Below are 19,469 nucleotides of genomic sequence, written 5' to 3' on the forward strand. Positions count from 1 at the left end.
CTTTCTGTCTCTCTGTTATAGTTTCTGTTTCTGTCTCTGTGTTTGTGTCTCTCTCTATTTCTGTGTCTCTGTTTCTCTCTCTTTTTGTGTCTCTGTGTGTGTGTTTCTGTCTCTGCCTGACTCTTTGTCTGTCTATCTTTGTCTCTCTCTGTTTTTGTCTCTGTATCTCCCATCACTTCAACTTGAAGTCTGAAGAAAAGCACTTTTGTTGATTGAATTAGGAAGAGTCACAATTACTGTGACAGAAATGTGCTAAAGTGAGGAAATACTGACCTTAGAAGAGAAAGACTTGCCAGAACCTTCTGTAGACAATCAGGGGCTTCAAAGAGACCCACTGTGGGCATCTAGAGTGACAACAGTTCCCTGACAAATTGCCGTTTCCAGTCCCTTTGAACTAGAAGAGTGAACTTAATAGCTTTCAGCCACTGATTTTTTTTTTTTTAAGAATTGAATTTTCCCCCCTCTTGTCCTCTGGTTCATCTGCCTGACACTACTGTTTGCTTCTCTATTTGACAGACTTTTCCTACCCTCTTACTTTGGTGAATGCACGACTATTTTTATACCATTCAGTGTCTGCCATGTGGATTTTATCTTTTATTTGTCCAGGAATTAAATCTATTCTGCTTGGCCCCAGAAGGCAGAACAAATAACAATGGGTGCAAGTAGATTTTTGCTCTCTCTTATTAAATACATACATACATACACACACACACACACACACACACACACACACATATATATATGCACACATACACACACACACACACACACACACACACACACACACTCCTCACTATTTGGATCTATCAAAAATGGAATCCCTTGGGCTTCCTCAGTGTTCAAATAGTTGGGTAATCTCTTGGTTACATGTAAAGACTTTATTTTTGTTCAAATATGGTTTGGTTTATTTGTTTCTGACAAATATCCAAGATGCCTCAGATATGCTATTATGATATCTCATTATCAGGAGCTTAGAGTACTCCAAATCAGACATTTTAGACAAATAAACATAACTGGTGAATGGTTTATGTTGTAGGCAAAATACTTGATGGGATCATTTTTATTCAAGCAAGAAAATGAATCTAAGATAAGGCAGGATCTTGATCTAAGGAAATGATTATTAATTGGAATTTTTTTTTCTTTTCCCTTTTTCTTCCTTTCTAATTTCTGATCTGTCTTTGGAAGTTGAGTTCAATTCTCTGAAGGGGATCAAATTTTATTTTCATGAAGTTAGACTTGAAAAATTATGTAGAATGGGGAGGAGAAGAAAGTGGGTTTGGATTTACAGTTATAATACCTGGGTCATATTCAGGATATAGCTCCTAATTTGACTTGCATAGAACATAGAGTATATGGACAAGATAAGTGGAAAAATCAATTGTGAAGAGCTTGAATGCCAGGTAAAATGAATCTGAACTCTCCTTATTAGATAATAAGGAAATATTTAGGGATGTTGAGAACAGAGATGATATGAGCAAAGAAGCCAAATGAATAGTTTGGATAAGAGAGAGAATTAAATTGCTATTGATTAACTTTAGTAGGTAATAAGAGGGCTTAAAAAGTTGAGTTGTGTTGGGATAGAAAATAGAGAAGACAATATGTTATGGACATGTAAATAACAGAACTTATTAACTGATTCTATGGAAGATGAGGGAAAGAGAAGAATCAAAGGAAACATAAAATTTCAAGTGAAAAACACTCAAAATAGAAGAAAAAGATTTTATGGAATTCTTTTGTGCCCAAGTCATTTGGCACCAATTTTCCAATAAGTACGTTATTTTATTCTAGTCTAACCACTGTCTTGCTGCTCTAGATGTAGGAATATTCATATGAAGACATAATCCAATTCATTTGCACAAATTTTTATTATCCACCCACTTGTCTGATGGCTTTGCATATTAGCTAAGCATATGCTTAGCTTTATGTTATAGAGGAAAAATTCTCCCTGGGAGTGTAGGAGATTGTTTAGTGAACTGGAACTGTAAAGTCTGACCAGAACTCTTCTCTGTCCATCTTTCTGTCCATGATTCTTTATCTCTGTATGTCTCTCTTCTCTCTGACTCTATCTCAGTCTTTATCTTTGTCTATCTCTCTCAGATCTCTCTGTCTTTCAATTGTTCTTTTCAGTCTTTCTTGTCTGTGTCTCTGTTTATCTTTATTGGTGTTTCCTATATATCAGACATTGTGCTAGAAATTTTAAATATTTTTTAAAAGATGAAAATAGCCCAGTCTCTGATCTCATATATTCTCTACTGAGAGCATATGCCATATACATTAATAAGTATAAAATACCAGGAATTTTGTAGGAATTTCTGAATAGGAAGAGAATTCTCTCAGCAGGCATTTTGGGAAAAGCTGTGCCAATGGACCTGTCTTAAAGGATGCCTAAAATATAAAAATGAAACTGAATACTTTTTTCTGAGTGTTGAAAGTAAGTAATTGAATACAGGAAAAGACATAGTAGTCCAATTTTGATAGAATGCAGAATGTCCTAAATGAAATGCCATTAAGTTACTGTGATCTTGGACAAGTCAATTTCTTCTTTGAGTCTCCATTTCCTCATTATATCATATTTCTACTGAAGACATTTCACTGTCCTCCCAATTTTGATTCCTTTAAGAGAGAGAATGAATACATTTCCAGGCTCTTATCGGGACCAATTGCAAGAAGAAAATTTGTAGAGCAAGCTAACTCCTAAGCATACCCTTGATTTTCAGCTGGCCTCTATAGAGCCTTGGGGAGTGTTCCCCTAGCTTTTTCTTGGTTTGAGTTAAGACATATGGTTCCTACAAGTAGAGCTAATTTGCACTGTTTTGTATTTTAAATCTGCATAATTTCTCTCATTTCTATTCATTATCAATTTGAATAAATGGGTTAGTTCATTACTATTTGTGAGAATTTTTTATATAATCAGTGTTAGGATGGAAGCATGCAACTCATGGATGTTACCTGGGAGCACCTTGACTCCTTAAGAGATAATGGCATGGAAAGTGGCTTTTGTCCTGAACCAATGCTTTCTGTTTTCTGTTGGTATAATGGTATTTCCTGAATAGCTGAGAGAAGGGTTTGTCCCAGTCAATTAATAAATAAACATTTTAAAACATCTAGTATGTATTGAGTACAGTGCTAAGCACAGCAATTGCAAAAAGAAACAGGAGGAGCCAAGGATAAACTATACAAGTTGAAGTCTTTAGAAATATCCTAGAAAACAAACAACAAACAAGCAAAGGAACAAAAAACAAGCAAACAACTACACTATCTTTAGGGGGACTGATTACCTTGAAGACTCCAGAAATAGTATTCTAGGAGCCATGTTACCTCTTTGCTAAATGTACACTTGACCTCCATTTTCCACACTTTATTTGTGCCTTCAGGAGAGTGTTCCACAGACTTGTGTATGGGTGTGTGTGTGGCATCAATTAATTAGTTAATTTTTCCCAATTATGCATAATATTAAAATGCTCTTTTTCTGACATACAATTAAGCCTAATTGACTAAGATAATCAACTGAAAAAATCAGAATGAGAAGCACACCAGTAGTAAATGATGAACTATATAAAATTATGAAGATACTCTAATTCCTAAGGAATACCCCTATAATATAACAGCTGATCATAGTTAAATATCACAGAGTAGGTGGCAATGCCTTAATCACATATGTGTTACAAAGGTTAGTAATACCTCTTCCACCTTGATCAAAGGGGAGTGCTAACTTTTTTTACTCTCATAATACCCATCTCTTACTTATGGCTCCAAGAAGTTGTAGCATGTACAAAGGCCACATCCTTGTAAAACCATCTTGGCAGATGGACTAAAGCAGATTATGGGTAGTTAACAGGCTTCTTACCCATTGGTGTGTTAGGGTTATGCCTGCCCCAAGCATGTCATTCTGGAATAAAAGAAAGTAAGTGATACAGTCATGATGACACAGCTAATAGTTATCTGAGGAAGAATCTGAACTTGTGTTCTGAATCCAGTTTCAGTTTACTTTCCACAATGAAAGGTAAAATATAGATTTAATATTTAGCTTGACTTTTGTATAGCTCAAAGATTAATGGAATAAAATCACAAACTATACCTACCATGACTATAATTACCATTCAAGCAATCAATTCAGTTCATTTTAGAAAAACTTTTATTAGGAACCTACTATGCACAATATGGTATATAACAACTACTACTAGACTTGGATTCAGGAGATTTTTAGATTTGAATTCTTCCTTTAACCGTTTTAGCTATGAACACAGGCACACATAGCACCTATAAATGCTAAAAACTCCTAAAACTCCTAATACAGTAATTTATCTTTATCGAAATTCCCTCAATACATTGGGAAAATATCTACCATTCTGAGTGGAAGATCATTCTCTAGGCCCCTTGCTCAGTCACCGTCTAATAGCTTTAAGGAAAGAATTTTACTGAAATTTGTCAAAACAAGAGAAGTAGAACATTACTTGAGAAGAGAACCTTAAACAAAGAATAATGGGGGTTTCTTTCTTACATTAGTCCAAAGGTTTCAGACTAGAATACATTAAAAAAACCTTTCATAATATTTTAAAAGATGAATAAGAAAGATGAAAATTGAGATTAGGACTGTGTCCCCATACATGAATGGTGGTAGGGAGGGCTTGGGGGTGGGGGAGAAAGGGGATATAACAAACCTGAAATAACAATCAAGTGAATACAAACAAATGATTATTTTGAAAACTGGTTTTTAATTGAGTCAGGAACTCATTCCATCCAAGTTTTCACTGTGTGCTTAACTTTGCTGAATTAACAATAGCTTCCCTAAGAAGAACTAGCTAGTTATAGGAAGTACTTTTTCTATGTACTTATTAAATATGAAGTGAGGGTGGGGGTGCCTTGTACAAATGATGATTTCCCTGAGCATATTCTAATAACACTATAAAAGGAAGCAATAATATGCCAGAACTTGTACTTTTTATTATTTAAAAAATGACTTAGGTACAGATACAAGTTCACCTGGTTCAAGTTTATTTTATTAAAGATAAGATAAATACTACCAGATTCCTTTGCCCCCCTCACCCCCAGAAAATATGTAACTCAAAAAAACAGGATGAGCTCTTAGGAGAATTGTGAATTCTAGGAATTAGTATAAGTAATTTTAGTGTTCTATTTTAAAAGAAAGAAAGAGAATCTGTAAGTTTTTTTTCTTAAATTTTGCTTAATCTGTAACAATTCTGTTTCTTCAGTAGAATACCAAAAAACAAAACAAACAAACAAACAAAAAAAAACCACTGTAGAAAATCTGTTGGGCCTTAAAAAAGAATGTGTAATGATGAATTATGTTTCAGAGCATCATAGATATAGAATTAGAAAGGATCATAGAGGTGATTGGGCCTAATCTTTAATTTAACAGATTAGTAGACTGAGGTCTGAAAAGGTTAAGAAACTTATCCAGTCACACATCATATAGGTAATAGGTCTAAGATTTAAACTTGAGCCCCCAGACTCCAGACCTAGTGCTTTTATCCATGAAGCAAGCAGCTCTCACTCTAAGCTAAGTCTACTGAAAATACTACACAATTCCAAACTGATCCAAGAGCCAATGCAATTGGTAAAATTCTTGTGAAGAATACCTTTGCAAGTGAATGCTTGCCATCAACATTATATAGAGAGACAAATTACAGTAAACATTTATTAACCTCTGTCTTTCTGGTACTATGCAGGTCAGGGAGAGCAGTAAAGGAAATTAGGTGAGAAATGAAAGAAACAAAGAGCTGAAAGAAAAGTTCCGTAATGGATACATGAGAGGCAGCAAGTAAGGGGAGAGGCAGTTAGTATAGGTGTGCAGAGTAGATGTAACTTCTGTAGTAGATTTCATTCTATAATTATACTGATGGTATTAAAGAGAAAAAAAGTGGGGAGAGAATATAAGGAAAGGACAAGGAAATAGTTTTTTAATCTCCCAAAATGAAAATGTCCATTTCCTGTACCCTGAAGGAATCTACAACACAAAAATACTTCCAACTTTTCATTTTTTTTTTATTTGAAAAGCTTAATTGGGTGTGCCTAAAGCTCACACTTCACTTTTTATATATAAAAATAAAAGTTAAATGCATACATAGGTGTTATTAAAAACTCATATCCAGTTCCCACTTTTTATTAAAAATGAATTGGGGGGGATAATTTCCTAAGTCATATTTCAACATTCTGCTCAAACTGAAAGGAGTAAAATGTGATGGATTTTTTTTTAATGTTAGCTCTGGCATTGGAGCATAAACCTTTGTTCCATAGAGCATACAAACGTTGATGTAGGTATAAAAATGATATGCAGACTTAAATCCTCAGAATAACAGTAAGTTCACAGGGTGGATACTTCAAAATGAGAGGATACTCTTTTCACATCTGGTTGCTTCAAATTCTTAAGGTAATAACCCATAAGAAAATCTTCTCCTATTAACCTTGCCTATTGGTAATTTGTAGGCCAAATATACATCCATAACTAAGTTGACTGATACAATCAATCATTTATTAAAATAATTGATGTTCCTATTATATGTAAGTCAGTGTGTGAGATACTGGAGATACAAAGAAAACAGAAATCTGTTCCTTTAAGGTGCATATGAGGGATAGTAAAAATAAGTGCGTGTGTGTGTATGTATGCATTTGTATATATATATATATATATATATATATATATATATATATATATATATATATATATATATATATATATATATATATATATATATATATATATATATATATATATATATACATATATATATATATATATATATATATACACACACACACACATATATATACACATGTATATGTGTACATATACAAATATATATGTATATATATATATGAGTGTGTGAACATATATCCATATCTATATAGACATTTCATGTATAAAATAGTCAATAAAATAAGTATAAGTTAATAGGGTGAGGAGATGGAGTGCTGTTAAGAGGTAGGCAGATAAACAAAGTCCCCGTGAATGGTTTTGTGCTGAGCTTTGAAGGAAACTAAGGATTCTAAAAAGCCAAGATTAGGAGAGAATAGGTATTGGCAAATGTTATAAATGGGTTATTTTCACTTTGAAAAACTGAAAAGCTCACAGTTAATTTGCATATTACATAAGCTTTTCCTTACTAGATTTCTAGAGAGCCACAAGGCTATAATATCTTGAGGCCAGCAGGGGACACTCCTGATTTCCTGCCTTTTCCTTAAGTTTCCCAACACATTACTTTCCCCCATTTCTTGCCCCTCTTCTAAATTTCCCTGATATTATTAAGGGCACCATTTTCCTTCTAGGCATCACACTGAAGTCATCCTTGAGTTCTTACTCTTATTCACATCCACCTATCCAAACAGTTGCTAATTTTTATAATCTTTTTTCTATCCAGTGTCTCCAGCATGTAATTTTTTGCTCACACATCCCTCACCCTAGTTCAGGCCTTCATTGTCTTTCCATTGAACTATTTCAATATTTGTTTTCAATTTTACTCAAAATCATTTTTTTACTACACAATTTGTATTGGGAGCTGATTCTGCTACTTACTAGCTATATAACTAAGGATATGATCTGTGACTCAGTTTCTTAGCCTATAAAATGAAGAAATTGGAATAGATTACTTCTAAGGCTCCTTACTATTTTAACTTTTCTTATTCTATACTTTCCTATCATCAGTCTTTCATTCCAAATTTATAAGACTTGATCAGAGGCCATAGAGGAAAAGAATACTAACAAAAATGCCAACATTTAACATAGTCCATCTAGGGGAAACATACCAAGTTAGTGGGAAAATAATCAATTTCACTTATACTTATTTTTGTTGATATACTTGGATTTATACAGAAAACAATAAAGGTTAGAAGGTAGGGCACATTTGTAAGTGAAACTATGATAAAGTCATATATGGTCTTAATCTTATATTAGAGAAATAGGATAGCATGTTGGAAAGAGCTCAGTACTCATAGTCAGAAGAACTAGCTTCAAGTGTTAGCTTTGTGCATTTTCATCTGAAAAATGGGGTTAACAATATAATACCTATTTAACTGATTGTTGTGATTTGTTAGGCTATTTAGGAGAATAAAGGATACTCATAAGCTGAGGAAAAGCTTGATTAATTTATTCAATCTACCAATGAATTTATGATCTTCATATAAATAGTTCCTTTATTAATAAATACTCTGACCCATCCATACCTTCCCATCACAGGAGACTCTTTTGCATGTCCTCCCATAAGTTCCCTACAGGGGATTCATTCGATATGCCAGAATTTGCCTTAATTTCTTACAACTTCTCTTGACAGCACAAGGGATGGTCTTCAGTTATATGTCACTTCCTCTCCAAGACCAGTACTTTTTCTTTTGGATCTTTCATTTCCTTGTTGATATCCTTTATTGTGGTTCTCTCTTCATATTCCTAGACACAGCAGTCTCTAAATGGAGGCTGAATAACCACTCATTAAGAGTGAAGAGGGTAAATGCTGGTAAATTTTTCATAACTAGCCCTCTAAAAACATAAGATATAATTTTTAGTTTAGTTTCCATTATGAACATTTTCTCCACTTATTCTTGTATGTAATAATTGGCAAAATAAAAAAAAATCGAGCCTTGGATTTTGTAGCATTTGCTGATTTCAAGGTTTAAATGCTAATACAGAAAATTTAACAATTGACTAGTTCCAACACTCAATTATAAAGGCTATTATTAGGAATGGATCAGAGTTGAACTAGATTGGGAGTTTTTAACCTTGTTCTGTTTATCAAGGACCCTTCAGTCTGGTGAATACTATTAAGAATAATATCTTTTAAAATGCATAAGTTCAAGTAATAAGATTGAAAAGGAAATCAATTATATTGAAATATAGTTATCAAAATATGGGGGAAAAATCTGATAAACACCAGGTTACGAATCCCAGACTACAGAGAATGCATCTTCTCTTTGGACTTTGCTCCAGGTAGAATTTCCTCCATCCAGTTTCACTGACCCCTTGCAAAGTATACATGAATCCTTTTGAAGGTTTATGAAGCTCAGGATAAGGACCCTTGACTTAGTTGATATTGATTCTACTTCCTCCATCCCTTGGTAGTATTTTTACTTCCATTCCCAGGCATCACATATTCTTCTTTTTTTTTTTTTTTTGGATCTCCTTATAAAAACATAAAAAGAAACTACAAATCCATAATTTTTACTAAGAGATAAATCACCAACGACAGAGATAATTGTATCTTAATTGATATGAATGTCTTTTCTTAAAAGCCCTAATGATGGATTGTAATCATTAGGCATTTATGGAGGACAATTTTGGGGGGATTCAGTGCCTTTTTTAGACCTCTGAAACCTTACTACACATAGAAAAACATCCTTTGTCTAAAGTAGTTGTTAGGAATGCCAAAGCAGCTCTAAAACACACACACACACACACAAAACACACAACACACTTAAAAATTAGGTCCATTTAGACTAAATAATCTTTAAGAGCATTTCAAGCTTTAAGGGACTTCAGATGAGCTAGTGGATAAACTTCTGGACTTGAATCAATCAGGTATTAAAATATGATTCCAGAAATTTACTAGATGAGAAATTCTGACAACCTCATTTAACTTCTTTTTGCTTTAATTTTGTCACCTATAAAATGGGATTGACAATAACATCTACATTACAGATTAATTATGAAGATCAAATGAGATAGCAGTTTTAAAGGAAGAAAAAAGGGATGGAAGAAGCATTTATTCAAAATTTATCACATGCCATACATTGTAAAGTAGTATGTCCTTTACAGTATTTTACAAAAGAATTTAGCACAGTGCTAGATATGGAGTAGGTTCTTAATAAATGCTTGCTTTACGCCCACCTCTATACCAAGACTTTTTAATTTCCATTTTGGGAGAAGCTCAAATCATTAAAATCTTCATTTTTTATTAAGTTGCATTGTAACCAAGCAACATATTCTTAAATAAAGGTTGCTTCATCATGGAGTTATTGGATGAATGAATTTGACAACTTTTCCCATTTTACTAAATTGAATCTTTGCACCAATGTAACCAAACCAAAAGTTTTTATATAATAGATATCAAGCTGTTCTGAGAGACCCAACAGTATCTGAGAATATTTAGGTAAAGGCAGTTTGCCTAAACTTTTTTTGGTACATTGGGGAAATATTCAACCTGATATTCATTCCCCTTTACACAATTTCTTAGTCTGCCCAACCCAATCCTTTGCTCTCCTAAATCAAGCTGGGCGGCTACACAACCTAAAGCCATGTGGCACTCACCTGTCACTAGTTTCCCAGATCAATTTAGAAACAGCTGGCTTTCATTGAAAACTTTTTTTTGAGCCTGCAAGTCTTTCATCAAAATTAAAAATGAAATACTTGCCTTATCTGTAAAGACACCAAATTGCCTGGGGTGTGGCTCTTTGCCAAGCAAGCTGGTAAAACCTAATTCTTTTGTCACTGCTGGATAAATTGTGGAAGTTCTGAGATAAAAGCTTTGTAAGAATGCCATATTTCAAATGGGGCTTTGTGAGGGTATCCTTTCTGGCCTAGTCTGGTAATCCGGACTAGTTTCTATGCAATTTAAGCCAAAGAAATAGCTTGAGAATTTAAACCAAGTGGGATCTTCTAGGATCATGTCTGGTTTACCAGGAATTTACTAGGAAATAGATCTTTATTGGCAAAAGAGGAAGAAAAGATTTAATCATTGCTTATTATAATCACATTAAAAAACAAAATAAAAAAATAAAAAAATGTATTCTGTTGTTGAATTCAGGAACATATGATGGAACAGACCATTTAATATAATTTTCTAATTTTATAATTGAGAAAATTAAGGTCTAGGAAGATTAAGTGATTTATCCAAGGGGAAAATATATACTGAAGTTGGGGTAGATACTTTATTAGCTTTTTATCAGGATTCAAATTCCATAGGTATGCTTTTTTGTGATACAGCCTGTGAACTGACCAATTTGGAAATAAAATTTTAATCAGTTTGGTTTTTGGCTACTTGATATACATTTTCATTACACAAATTAACTTTACAGATATCTATGTGGTCCTTAAGATTTTTTTTAAAGTTTAATTGCATATTTTTCTCATGATAGGTAGAGAGCTGGTCTTGGAGTTAAGAAGACCTACACTCAAGCCTGAAATCACATAAATACTAAGTGCGGTGCACAACTTTCTAAAACTATAAATTTCAGAGAAGGGAGTAACCTGTGTAGAACAAAAGAGTTTCTTGATTTGGTATTCACAGGTCTTATACTTATGCCTATCTTAACTGTTACTGCTATTACTGTTTTATCTTATTCATTTATTTTTAAAAGTTGAAATGTTCATTCTTTATTTAATATTCATATGTTTATTTTTTAAGTAAATAAAATCAATTGTAGCATTTTAACTGCAATTGGCTTTTGAGTATAAAGCATATGAACCTGTTTCAGTTGGTTTAGTGCATATCATTAGCTTCAGTCATATAATATATAATTCTCTATTTACATATATATTGAGAGTATTCATTTCCTACATATACATGATCTATATATAAAACTCTAAATTTTCACATAAATTACTATGACATAAATCAAAAAATATATTTGGTAATATGATATAATTCATTGTTGTACTTTATAAGTGTAAGTTAGCTTTTGCCCTGGAAGTTTATTTTTCCTCAGTAAAGCACAATGAGGAATCAATATTGTGAAAACTGCTGTATATATCCCACCCACCACTATTTAATGAACTTTCCCACTGGCAATTAGTGCAGCAGAAACATAGAAAAGAGAGCTCTGTGTTTAGGCTAACTAGTTTGATTCAATGTTAAGTACCAAGTATGAATATGGTTTTGTTAATAATATTATCTTAATAACAAGCATTTTGACATGAAACATAAACATGCTAGGCAAAATGTTAAATGTGTGCATCATAGGAATCTTATTGTTGTTGTTTTAATACATACATAATCATCATCCTTACTACTGAGAAAATAAATTATTATACCTTGCCACCAAGTGAGATCAGTTTTGAGTGAATAAGCTTAAGGGGAGGAAAAAACACAAAAGGATAAGAGAGCAAAGAGGAATAAATGATGCTGTTCAATGACATTGTTTAATAAAAGAAAGGAAAAACTTTGAAGACAGTGTGACTTCACATAATTAAACAGATGTCTTGAGGAACTGATGTGTGTAGTACTTTTTTCAATATTTTTTTTAATGAAGAAGGTAAAACTTTTTACTATGAGAAGAAAAGTAGATTCTATTAAGACAAACTGAAGACAACCATTGAACATTTTTTAAAATAAAAATTAAGGGAAAAATATTAGGATTTCCTTAGTTGAACAAAAAGTAAAATAGCAAATGCATAATTATATTTAGGGACCACAAGATTATTTTAATCAATATAATAACAATTTATTAAAGACATAGTATGTGTCAGGCACTGTACTAAGTACTAGATGCAAAAAAAGCTAAAAGATATTGCTTGCCCTCAAGGAGTTTACAATCTAATGATTCAGAGTAGATCTTTAGATTAGAGCTTTAGTGCTAGAAATAACAAGGAAATCATCAAATTTTGCCTTTTCATTTTACAAATGAAGAAACTGAAGCCCCAAATGATAGGCTCAAATTTATACAAGCAGTAAATTGTTGAGCTGGCACTCAAACTCAAGTTCTGGAATTCCAACCACAGTGTTCATTCCTTTATACCATTCCTTCTACAATTTATTTGTATTTACAATACAATGCTAATCAAAATACCAAAAGGCAACTTCTTAAAATTTGATTAAATTATAAAAAAAAAATTCTATGGAAAATAGACGAGTATTAATATAACTAAGAAAATATGAAGAAGAGGACTTGTTGTGTCAAATCTCAAAATATACCACAAGGTAGGAATCATCAAACCATGTGTTACTATATTTTAAAGTAGAAAAATAGAGCAATCTAAGAAAATTCAAAATTTCAAAGAATTGGATTGGAATTAATAAAAGGGGAGGCAATTATCTAATTAAAATAATTAAAAGATATAAAGAAGGAAACTACATCTTGTTAAAAAAAAGGTAACATAGATAATAAAGTAATATCAATACTAAAATATATATGCACCAAGTAGCATAACATTAAAATCCTTATAGAAGAATTTAAGTGAATTGCATTAAGTAATAGACGACAGAGTTCTGGGAATGGAACTAACATGGTAGAGTAAAATCAGTAACCTGCTTGAGCTCTTCCAGTTTCCCTCAAAAACGACAAGAAACCAAGTCTCTGAACAGAGTTTGAAAGAATGAAATCATGCTCCAGCTCAAAATAGACTGGGGAATCCTCAAGAAAAGTCAGTCTCACTGGAGAGCACAGGGTGTTCAGTTCAGGTTAGATAGACTCTGGGAAAGCTCAGAAAGACTGAGAAAGTGAGAGGATCTTAATCACAGCAAATCAGAACTAAGACTCTCAGTCCTGGCTCAGTAGCAAATCAGGGGGGAAGTTTCTAGTTCCAACTCAGAAGGCAAACTCTGAGAAATCAGGCTATTTCTGAACAGAACAGAAGCAAAGCTACCCCCTACAAACATAAGGAACCCCTGTGCTCAAAGTCAAGGCTCAGAGCTGCACAGGAAGCTTGGGATAGCACTATCTTTACCCTAGGATCAGAGTTCTACCTTAAAAGTAAAAAAAAAAAGAAGAAATATCAAAATCAAAAAGAAAGAAAATGTTCAAGAAACCGAAAAGAACCTTGACCAGAGAAAGCTACTATGGTAACAGGGCAGATCAAAACACAAACTCAGATGAGAACAGATTGTCCACAAAAGAAATCTCTTGGTCTGAAGGCCAAAGAGACTTCTTGAAAATGATCATAAAATACTTCAAAGGCAAATAAAAGAGGTAGAAGAAAAATTTAAAAAATGAAAAAAGAAATGAGAACTTTGCATGAGAAAGTCCTCACTTTGGAAAAGGAAGGAAAAAAAATGATGAAAACAATTCCCTAAACAGTAGTATAAACCAAATGGAAAAAAAAGAGATAGAAAAGCTAAATGAAGAAAATCACACACTGAAAACGAGAACAGGGAAAATATAAGCTAATGACTTTATGAGACAGCAAGAATCAGTCATACAAATTAAAAACAGTGGAAAAAGTGGAAGAAAAAGTGAAGTGTCTCATTGACAAAACAGCTGACCTGGGAAAATAGATCCAGAAGAGAAATTTTAAAAATTATTGATAAAAGAGCCTGGATAGCAAGTTATAAGAGGTAATTAAGGAAAACTGTACCAATATTCTTGAACCAGAGGGGAAAATATTCACTGAAAAAAATCTATGGGTCATCTCTGGAAAGAAATCCAGAAGGAAAATCCCAAGGAACATTGTTTAAGAACTCCAAAACTGTAATCTCAAAGAAAAAGTACTGCAAGCTACCAAACAAAAACAATTCAAATATCAAGGGTCACCCATTAGAATTACCCATGATATGGCAGCTTCTTTAATAAAGGATCAGGAGGCCTGAAATACTAGAAGGCAAACAACCTGGGGTTACAACCAAGAATTAATTACCCAGTGAGATTAAGCATTAATCTTTTAGGAGAGGAGATGAAGCTTTAAGGAAGTAAGAGACTTTCAATCATTTCTACTGAAAAAAAAAAACAGAACTACATAGAAATTTTAATCTACAAACAGAGGACTCAAGAGATTCATATGTAGAGGGCTGAAACTCTGAATAGGTGTACTTGAATCAGACAACCAAGCACTTAACCTTACTTACCTATTTGATATGAGACAATGACACTATTAGCATATGTTTGGATAAATGGCTCTTCTCACAATTGATGCTGGCTGAATGTTTGGTGTTAAGATAATCATAGACAAGGATTTGAGGGTGAGGTGAGAGAGAGGCCAGAGAGTCACTCTGCAGCAGGACAAGCAGGAGAGAAGTTGGTGACTTTGGACTTGAGAATCCAGGATACATCACTGGCAAGCCTCATGACAGTTTGTCTGTCTCCTTCACTTCTCCCCCTAAAGATCAAGTACTTTAATTTATACTAATTCTGGATGACCCCAAGGCCCTCCAAGGAACTAGCCCATACTTCATAATTGGCACCCAATGTGGACCAAGGACCCTAATTTCACTGAAGAAGTCCCAGTGACCAGGAAATAGGGTGAATATTTTAATAGACAAACAGGTAACTTACTTTGTTAAGAGCTAAACTAGTAACTTTTTCTAGCTGAAATGGAGCAGATATTAGGAAAAGATTCTCCTCTACTCCCACCCTGAGGGAGCTCTATGGAAAGCACACTTAGGTTGATAAAGAGGCAGGGTTTGCGTGTAACTTGGGAGCAGATTGGTGGACTCTTGGATACATTAGAATACATGTCCCCTTGATTCTTCAAGGAAGAAGAAATAGAGTCAGATAATTGGAAAATAGTAGGAGATCCACTATGTGAATATTACAATTATAAAGGTCCTGATTCAATTTCTAAGTAAAATTCTATATATACAACATAATACAATTGGCCTTAAAGAATCCTACAAGTTATAAAAAAAAAAAAAAAAAAATTAAGAACAGACAGGTGAGGAAGTGTGAGAAGAGGAAGAAAAGGGAAAGATCAATGGAAATATCGCCAGAGGGCATGAGGACTTAAGTGAACTTGAAGAGTCTAGTGATTCTCCTTCACTTGCCTGGGTGGAGGGAGGAGAAGCAGGAGGGACATTGGTATCACCAGCACCTGCCTCTCCAGCAATCACCCCCTCCCATGACTCATTACAAAAGGCATTACTTAAACCCAAAGAGGAAGGGTAGAATACACCTTATATGCAAATAGAAATATATCCTGTGATTGAATAGCCTAACTCTTCAGGTCAACAAAGCAGAAGATGCACTCCTTTTAATCTAGAAATTATAAAAGATCTGAAAAAGGCTTGCACTCTTTATGAGGCCACATCATCTTATGGTAAGGTGCTATTACAGAGTTTGGCTTATGAAATTTTAACCCCTTGTGACTGGAAATCTATAGCAAGGACATGCTTAGAACCTGACAAAAGTTGTTATGGCTTTCTGAATATAGTGAACTCTGTAGGATACAAGCCCAAGAAAATATCACAAGGGCCAAATGAACCCTTTGTTGATTTTGTGGGATGTCTGCAGACAGCTGTCAAATGAACTATTGGTGAAAATGCAGCAACAGAAATTATGATAAGGAAACTTTCTAAAGAAAATGCTAATGAAGTTTGTAGAATAATTATACTAGGACTACACAAGGATGCTCCTTTAGAGGAAGTCATAAGATGCTGTGTCACGGTGGGCAAAAATACATTTTATATCCAGGCATATGCAGACTTCCCAAGATCCGAACATAGGAAGTCAGGGGCCCTTTTGTCAAGGGACTTACAGAGAGACTCATCAATGCTTTCAATGGGGTAAAATAGGTCATCTGAAAGCTCAATGTTGCTATGGAGTCAGAGTGAGAAAACAGGGTAGGAGAATAAGACCCAAAACCCCATGTCCAAAATGCAACAGAGGTTTTCACTGGGCATCAAAATGCAGATTGATTAAGGGAAAGGGGATGGGGGGCCAGCCCCAGGGCCCAAAACAAAAAATACTTGGGACATGATGGCAGCCAATGCTACACCCAGAGAGTCTTTAGAAGTTCAGTACTCAGACATGACCACTCAGCCAAGAAGCAACCTGATGGGAGAAAGGGATTACAATTGGGGAGAATAGAGTTGTATGCATCTGGGACTACTGAGATACCCTCTGGAGAGGTGAAATCTATTCCTCTCCAGCCTATGGATCCCTTGCCTCCAGGTATAGTAGGCTTGACAATTTCACTTCCTGAGAGTACTTACAAAATAGTGTCCATCCATATACTGATGTAGGAAACTGGAAATGTGTACATAATATCCCAGTCAATAATATAGGTAGACAATGTGTGACTTATAAACCAGGAGAAGTAGTAGAAAACTTCTGATACAAACTTCTTATAAACAATCTGGTGATAGCTGCCCAGATTCTGACTCCAAGCAACAGAATCCAGGAATATTCTTGACTGCAGCAGTTACAGCTGACCAACCTATGTGCACTATCTATATAAAGGGTATACTATTAGAAGGATTAATAGACACAGGTGCAGATTGTATAGTCATTAGAGGTGCCAAGTGGCCCAGTCACTGGCCAAAGGTTAAGGCAGACACTTACATGTCTGGCATAGAAGGATCAATAACAGCTGAAGTTAGTGCTACCCCTTTGAGATGGGCTTTTGAAGGTGAAACAGGAGTTTTTACTCCTTTTATAGTTGAAAAAATCCCCATCAATCTATGGGAAAGAGACATTTTATAATAATTAAGATTACAAATGAGTACTTCATTTTTTTTAGGCAGGGCTGCTGTTGAAGGCCTGCCACTACTTTCACCTGTTCCTATCCAATGGAAAATTGATACACCAATGGATAGAACAGTGGCCCTTAGCTAGAGATAAAATTCAGGCCTTATTAGATATAGTATAGGGGCAACTTGACCAAGGACACTTACAACCTTCTCTAAGTCCTTGGAATTCCCCCATATTTGTTGTTAGAAAGAAATCTGGGAAATAGAGGATGTTGACTGATTTAAGAAAAGTAAATGGACAGATGGAAACTATGGGAACTTTTCAGCCTGGACTTCCATATCCTACTCAATTGCCTAGAGAATAGTCTCTTTGGGTTATAGCAGTGGTCCTCAAACTTTTTAAATAGGGGGCCAGTTCACTGTCCCTCAGATTGTTGGAGGGCCAGACTATAGTAAAAACAAACTCAAAATCTGTCTCTGCCCCTCAGTACATTTGCCATAACCCAGTGGGCTGCATAAACTTCCTCAGTGGGCCACATATGGCTCACGGGCCACAGTTTGAGAACCTCTGGGTTATAGACATTAAGGATTATTTCTATTTTATTCCTCTAGATAAGGAGGATATGAAAAGACTTGTCTTTTCAGTGCCCAGCATTAACTTACATAAAAAACATGAATGGACAGTTTTGCCACAGGGAATGAAAATCAGCCCTACTATGTGTTAAATGTGTGTTGCTGCTGTTCTTACTCCAGTAAGAAAAGCATTTCCAAAAGTAACATTATTACATTACATGGATGCTATATTGGGAGATTCACCTGAGGAACAAATGTTAGAAACATGTCTACAAAAGACTATAGGAACACTAAAGGAACTACAAATAGCATATAGCTCGAGAAAAAATTCAAAGACATGCTCATTTTCAATATTGAATCACAGATAGATTAGCTGCTTGTGGAAGAGGGTTTGCTTGTATCTCTACAGATGGAGAAGGAATCAGATGGGTGCCAATGAGCTGTATTGCCTTGTCCATCAGAGAGATGGAGCAGACCCTTGAAATGAAGGAGAAGACCTAAAAAACATTGGATGGTTCCATTGCTGATTGTACCCACCACTGATAGAGCATGATAATTATGACAATTGACTCATGGACCTCAAAAAGTGTTAATATGACTGATGCAGGACTTCAAAACCTGCAGGAAGCATTGGGATCCCTGAACCATGAAAAGATTGTTGTAGGACTTCAAAATCCTCAGGAATCGTTAGAATTTCTGAGACATGATAAGATTGTTGTAGGACTTGAATACCCTCAGGAATCAGTGGATTCCCTGAGACATGATAAGACTCTTGCAAGACTTCAAAATCTACAGAAATCATTTGATTCCCTAACACATAAAAAGACTGTTGCAGGACTTCAAAAACTTGCAGGGATCATTGGATTCCCTGACATTGAAGCAATGGACAATAGATTATGTTTGGACTATCTCTTAGCTGCTGAAGGAGGCATATGTGTGATTGCTGTTTACATACCCTCCTTCTAGGACTTCTGGAAATCTTTTACAACACCATGTTGATTCATATTGTTTGTTATATTACTACTTGCATGTACAATTCTTTTTTGTTACATCACATTGAGCCTGCACTGGCTGTGAGGAGAGTCATCACTGCTCGCCTGTGCTTTATTGCTATGTGCTTGTGTAATACCTCCCATGCTGATGGGTTTGCACATACCTGTTTCTAGTAAGACCCGTCAGCCCAGAAACCTGCTAACAATATGTAGCTTCACTCTCCACTTCCCTTTGGTGTTTTTCATCTCTCTAACTGAGAAGTCAGGGAGGATGTTATCATCTCCTTTTTTAGTGCTTTCACCTTCTTTCTTGAGAAGTTGGGGAGGGGAGCATGATCACCTCCTTTTTGTTGTTTTCATCTCCTTTCCTGAGAAGTCAGTTGGGGTATGACCACCTGTGTTCTAAAGCCAAAGAAAGTGGGAGATGTAGAGGGCTGAAACTCTGAATAGGTGCACTTGAATCAGACAACCAAGCATGTAAGGCTAATTACCTATTCAATATGAGACAATGACTTTATTAGCATATGTTTGGATAAATGACTCTTCTCACAGTTGATGCTGGCTGAATGTTTGGTGTTCAGATAATTGAAAACAAGGATTTGAGGGTGAGTTGAGAGAGGGG

At 34.8% G+C, this 19,469-nt stretch overlaps 1 pseudogene; it reads right to left on the reverse strand.

The window, feature by feature from the left end:
• Positions 1-3,599: 3,599 nt before the first annotated feature.
• Positions 3,600-3,735, reverse strand: LOC141559296 (U6atac minor spliceosomal RNA; annotated as a pseudogene).
• Between the last annotated feature and the right edge of the window lie 15,734 nt (positions 3,736-19,469).

The sequence above is a fragment of the Sminthopsis crassicaudata genome, chromosome 2 (genome assembly GCF_048593235.1).
Source record: "Sminthopsis crassicaudata isolate SCR6 chromosome 2, ASM4859323v1, whole genome shotgun sequence".
NCBI classification, from domain to species: domain Eukaryota; kingdom Metazoa; phylum Chordata; class Mammalia; order Dasyuromorphia; family Dasyuridae; genus Sminthopsis; species Sminthopsis crassicaudata.